Source organism: Alligator sinensis, unplaced genomic scaffold, assembly GCF_000455745.1.
Source record: "Alligator sinensis unplaced genomic scaffold, ASM45574v1 scaffold468_1, whole genome shotgun sequence".
Classification (NCBI taxonomy): Eukaryota; Metazoa; Chordata; order Crocodylia; family Alligatoridae; genus Alligator; species Alligator sinensis.
This window is the reverse complement of record NW_005842087.1, coordinates 1409386-1415465: the sequence shown is the minus strand read 5'-3', so window position 1 is coordinate 1415465 and position 6080 is coordinate 1409386.

The window sequence follows — 6080 nt, the reverse complement described above, 5'->3', positions numbered from 1 at the left end:
GGAAGCAACCAAGATGGTAACCACCCCCTTCTCCCTCTTTCACTGATTGGCTGAGAGGGCTGCCCATTGTGTGGCCCCACCTCTCTTGGCCAATCAGCGATAAGAGGTGAGGATGCCTGAAGGGCATCCCTCTGCCAATCAAAGGTGAGGGGAAAGGCTGCCACCAGGCAAATCTAGAAAAAGTAGTTGAGCCATTCTCCAGCTCTATAAGCTATTGTAGAAGCAACATTTTGGCAACTACTGTGCATCTAATAATGGCTTGTGGTAGTTTTGTGGTTGCATACTTAACCACTCCTCTCATAAAGTGTGGTGTACACAGTGTAGGGTGAGGGGCTTTACTTTACTTGCTTTACTCTCTACTCCCACCATCTTGAAATCTTTGATTCCCAAGGTAGCCTCAGAATGATGGCACAGAACCAGCTAAGAAGATGTGTGCTCCATATATTATGTCATCAGGCGATGCTTTCAAACCAGATGAACTCAAGATACAGCTGAACTTAAAATAAAGAAAAATTAATACCAGTTTAGGTGATGAAGCAGGAGTGTTGGTTCAACTCAGTGCATTTTCCCAGAGACGAGTCTGAGATTGAGTTGGTATTTTGTACTGGAATACATTATTACTGGCAAAAGTATATACAAGGTAGCATGAAAGAAAGCAAAGCATGTAGGAATGCAAAGCATTTGATCTTAGCCAAAAAAGCCCAAGAAGCAAACAGCATAGTGTATTGCAGTTTTTTTAATACAATACATGGAAGAAACCAGTTAGTCACCTATTTTCCCAACTTTTCTTATGATGACTCTTCTGGGAGAAAATTAAAAAAGATGACTTTGTTAATATTTTTCATTACTGCCTACTGCAGTAGAATTTTTCTCTGACACTAAAACTCCAGCCACAAGGAAATATGTTTACCTTCAGGTTAAGATTTATATTGGCATAATTTAAACAAAGAAATAGTGTATCTGATTCATACACTATATATAACTACTCTCTAATACAAAAATGAATGAAACTAACCCCTCCCCCTGAAAAAATGCTATGATGGCTTGAACTGATGTTCTTGTCACATAACATTCTGTCTCCAACTGGTTTCTAATCCCAGTGTTCACAAAAATTAAAACACCTTTGCCCATCTCCATGCACTTTTGCATTATCCTGAAGTAGAGAACATTCCTTTGTGATGTCAGCTGGGGATGATTTTATATTGGATGTCATTAAGATGGACAACCTTTGTGAATAATTAGAGATTCACTTCCTTTTCTTCTCATCCTTTGCTTCATTTTAATACCTTTTGAACTCTTGAGCTTTGTTTCATAAGGGACACTCTGCACATATAGAAAGGAAAGTGCCAGAATGTGAGCGAGAATAAAATTATGGAATAAAGCATAATGTACCTAAGGAGGAAAGTATTCTTATAAGTGATTAATGGAATTAATATTAATTTAATGCAACTTGATGTCAGCAAAAGCCTGATATGCATACAGATATTATTGAGTTCAATAAATGGTTTGTAAGGCCATGTCTATCACAACACTTGTGCTGTTTTAACTATCTGATATGAATTAAGTGAAGTGTTACACTGCCTTTGTTGATATAGATATTAAAGATTTATTAAGAAAATGTAAAAATTAAAATTTTACAATGGTATAGTGGAGTTATGAGAGAAATGGGACCCTGCACATGGTATCCACATAGGCACATAGTTGTGAGATGTTAAAATAGTCTTAATCATTTAGTTTATCATGCAGTGTACATTTGCCCAGGGCAGAGGAAGATGGAAATGTGTATTATATGTGATGCTTATATAGTATGAATGTGCTTCTACTAGTGTAGCTTATACCCACACTGGAAGGAGAATAAACCATACTGGTATGTCATCCACATGAAGGATTTTAAAAATGCACTTAACTAATATAGTAGCTGCATCTACATAAGCAATTAATGTGAAGCAATAAACTCTAGAACACTTTGAGCCAGAGTATACTGCTCCATGGTGAGATTCTGTAATACCTTTTTATTTCTTCTAGACCCTTTTATTTTATTATTATATTCATTGATTTATTCTTTTCAATTTTATATAATGTTGAGCTTAGGGAGTGGCGCAAGATGCACAGGTGAAAGCCCATCATGCCCCTGCATCCCCCAGTGACCCCCAACAGCCACGGAGCACCCCCGCCAACCCCCAGCACTGCCAGAGGTAAACAGCGCCCATGGTGGGAGGGGACTAGCCCAGCTCAGCTGCAAGGAGGTGGTAGATATGGGGCCGAGGAGGGTCTCACCCCGCCCCAGCTCCTACTTGACCCAGCCCCCCAGGGGAAGAGCAGAGGAGGGGGTACTCACCAACCTCTCTTCAGGGAGGCAGGCCCCCCTCTTGACCCAGGAGTAGCACAGGTGCTGGCGGCAGGCCCAGTGCACATGTGCATAGTTTACAAGGGCCTGCCAAAGGAAAAAAGCCTCAGCTGGGCTTAGGGAGTGGTGTGAGATGCACAGGTGAAAGCCCACCATGCCCCCACACCCCAAAGCCCCCCAGTGACACCCAACAGCTGTGGGGCACCCCTGCTGACCTCCAGCACTGCCAGAGGTAAGCAGGGCTCATGGTGGGAGGGGATTAGCCCAGCTCAGGTGCAGGGAGGTGGCTGATTAGGGGCCAAGGAGGGTCTCACCCCACCTCGGCTCCTACTTTGTCCAGCCCCCCAGGGAGACACGTGACTGGAGCCTTGAAAACAGGCCACACAAACTAGTGCACTTGTCTGCCCAGCGCGTGAGTTAGCACAGAGTTCATGCAGGAGGGCAAGTGGGAGGGCCTGAGGCCCTACCAGTGTGCCCTAGGGAAGGCAGTCCCAGCTGCAGCTGGCCTCGCAGCGGCATGCCACAGATGGGCATGCACCACAGCTCAAAGGTCCGTGAGGGGCCTATGGCCCCACCTTCTGGCTCCTCAGAGGCTGCCACCCAGATGGAGTCCATGGTTCTGGGCTCCACACAGACAGAGCCCCTGGCCCTTGGCTGGGGGGCCTGCCTGTCACTTTGTCAGGCAGGGGGGTCTGGGAGCATGGCCACCTCCCCTTGTGAGGTCTGCTCCCTTTTGGGGTCTCTGGCGCTCCAGCTGGAGGAGCTCCAGGCTGCAGCTCAGAGACTGCATGCTATCTGGGATGGTGAGTAGGAGATAGACTCCTACTGCCAGGCCCTTCTCCCCTGGGAGGTGAAGGGTAGACCCTGGTCACCCTCCAGGACAAGGGAGGATACTGGGACCTCCCATCCTGTCCATCCAAGGGGATGGACCAAGGTGGTCAAGGTTCGCATCCCGCTGGAGCTTTGCAACAATTACAAACCTCGTGCAGCCCCATCAGAGCCTGCTAAGCTGCCAGCTCCCGCAGGCAACACAGGCTCAACTGTAGCTACCATCCCCACTCTCCCTAGAACAAAACACAAAGTGTTTGTCATGGGAGACTCCATCCTGAGGGGGACTGAGAGGGCAATCTGCCGCTCTGACCCCATAGCCCAGGAAGTCTGCTGCTTCCCGGGACCCCATATCTGAGACATTGTGGAGAAGATCTCTAAGTGCCTCCAGCCCACTGACCACTACCCTATGCTCCTTATCCACGTGGGCACAAATGACATGGCTCGGAGCCCTCCCAGCTGGGTCATGAAATGCTACAGGGATTTGGGAGTGCGGCTTAAGGGGTTGGGGGTGCAGGTGGTGTTTTCCTTGATCCTTCCAGTGTCAGGCTATGGGCTGAGGAGGGAGAGGAGGATCCAGGTAGTGAACCAAAGACTGTGGCACTGGTGTCATTGGGAAGGCTTTGGCTTCCATGACCACAGTCCACTTTTGGTGAGAGAGGCAGTTTGCTTCTGGGCATGGATGGCCTCCACCTCTCTCTGCTGGGGAGGAGGCTCTTCTCAGACAGACTGGCTGACCTGCTCCACCGGGCTTTAAACTAAGCCCGCTAGGCGATGCGGGGGACCACCACCACTGCTGGCCTGTTGAACAACACTTGCAAAGCCAGCAGGCCAAGGCACTTAAGGGAGTCCAGCCCTGGAACAATCTATAGACAAGGCAAGGGCCCCCAAGGGGAAACTTGCATGCCTGTACATGAATGCCAGGAGCTTGGGGAATAAGCAGGAGGAACTTGTCCTCCTGCTTTACACAAATAATTATGATGTCATAGGGATAATGGAGACCTGTTGGGACTCCACCCATGACTGGATCACAGGTATAGATGGCTATACCCTGTACAGGAGGGATCGAGTGGACAAAAGGGGCGGGGGTGTAGCTCTCTGTCAAGGAGAGCTATACGTCCCTGCAAGCCGACATTAGCACCCAGGGTGGATGATTGGAGACCCTCTGGGTTAAAATCCATGGGGAAGACGGCACAGGGGATACAATGGTGGGAGTCTACTACAGACCTCCCTCCCAGAATCAAGAGCTTGACCAGGAGTTCACCAGGGAATTGGCTAAGGCTGCATGCTCCCAGTCCATGGTTGTCATGTGAGACTTCAACTACCCAGACATCTCGTGGGAAGAGTGCTTGGTGAAATCCAAGTGGTTGCAAAGCTTCCTCACGTGTGGATGAGCTCTATCTGATGCAAGAAGTTTATGGGCCAACAAGAGGTAAAGCGCTGCTCGACCTGGTACTGGCAACTGGGGCGTCCTAATTTGTGACCTAACAATCGAAGGGAAGCTGGGTGACAGCAACCAAGAGCTGATCACCTTCAGCATCTGCTGAGAAGCTGGCAAGTCACTCAGCAATACAGGAAAGTCAGTTGATTTCAGGAAAGCTGACTTTGACAAGTTCAGGAGGCTTGTCGGTGAGGCCCTAAGGGACCATGACCCCAAGGGGAGGAGAGTCCAGGAAGAGTCGTTGCTCATCAAGGGAGCGATCCTACATGCACAAGCTAAATGTATTCCATCTCGGAGGAAAGGCAGCAAAAGGGCACAGCAGTCCCCTTGGCTCAAAAAGGAACTAGCGGACCTCCTGCATCTAAAAAGAACTACAAAGGATGGAGGACTGGATCCACCTCCAAGAAGGAATATTCTGCACTGGTCCAGACCTGCAGGGAGCAAACCAGGATAGCCAAGGCTGTGATGGAACTCCAATTGGCTACAAGTATGAAGGACAATATAAAGTTATTTTTTAGATATGTGGGGAGCCGGAAGAAAAGCAAGGGTAGCACTGGACCCCTGCTAAACCAGATGGGACAACTGACAACCGATGCCCAGGAAAAAACCAACTTATTAAATGGGTTCTTTGCATTGGTATTTCACAAGACCTATGGGACACCCCTGCCCATCATGGGACAGGGAGGCCTGGGTGACGGAGATTCCTTGCCTTCCATCAATGGTGACCTCGTGAAGGAACACTTTGAGCGGCTGGACATCTTCAAGTCAGCCGGCCTTGACAATCTACCCCCCAGGGTACTCAAGGAGCTGGCTAACATCATAGCTCAGCCCCTGGCAGGGATCTTTGAGAACTCCTGGTGCTCTGGTGTAGTACCTGAAGACTGGAAGAAGGCCAATGCGGTGCCTATCTTCAAAAAAGGGAGAAAAGTGGATCCGGCAAACTACAGGCCCATCAGCCTGACCTCTATCCTGGGGAAGGTCTTGGAAAAGATTATCAAAGAGGCCATTGGACTGGCCATGGACTGGCCAATGGCAACATCCTGAGGGACAGCCAAACTGGTTTGTTGCAGGTAGGTCTTGCTTGACCAATCTTATTTCATTTTATGACCAGGTGACCTATCACCTGGACAAGGCAGAGGAGATCGATGTCATGTATCTGGACTTTAAAAAAGCCTTCGATTTCGTATCCTATGATCACCTCTTGGCTAAACTGGCCAACTGTGGCCTCAGGTCCACGACGATCCACTGGCTGGGGAATTGGCTCTGTGGTCAGATCCAGAGGGTGGTGGTTGATGGAAGTCAATCGTCATGGTGCTCTGTGACCAGTTGGGTCCCTCGAGGCTCTGTTCCTGGACCTATTTTGTTCAACCTCTTAATTAATTATATGGATCTTGGAGTCGGAAGTGGACTGGCCAAATTCGCCGATGATACCAAACTTTGGGGCAAAGCATCCACACCTGACGA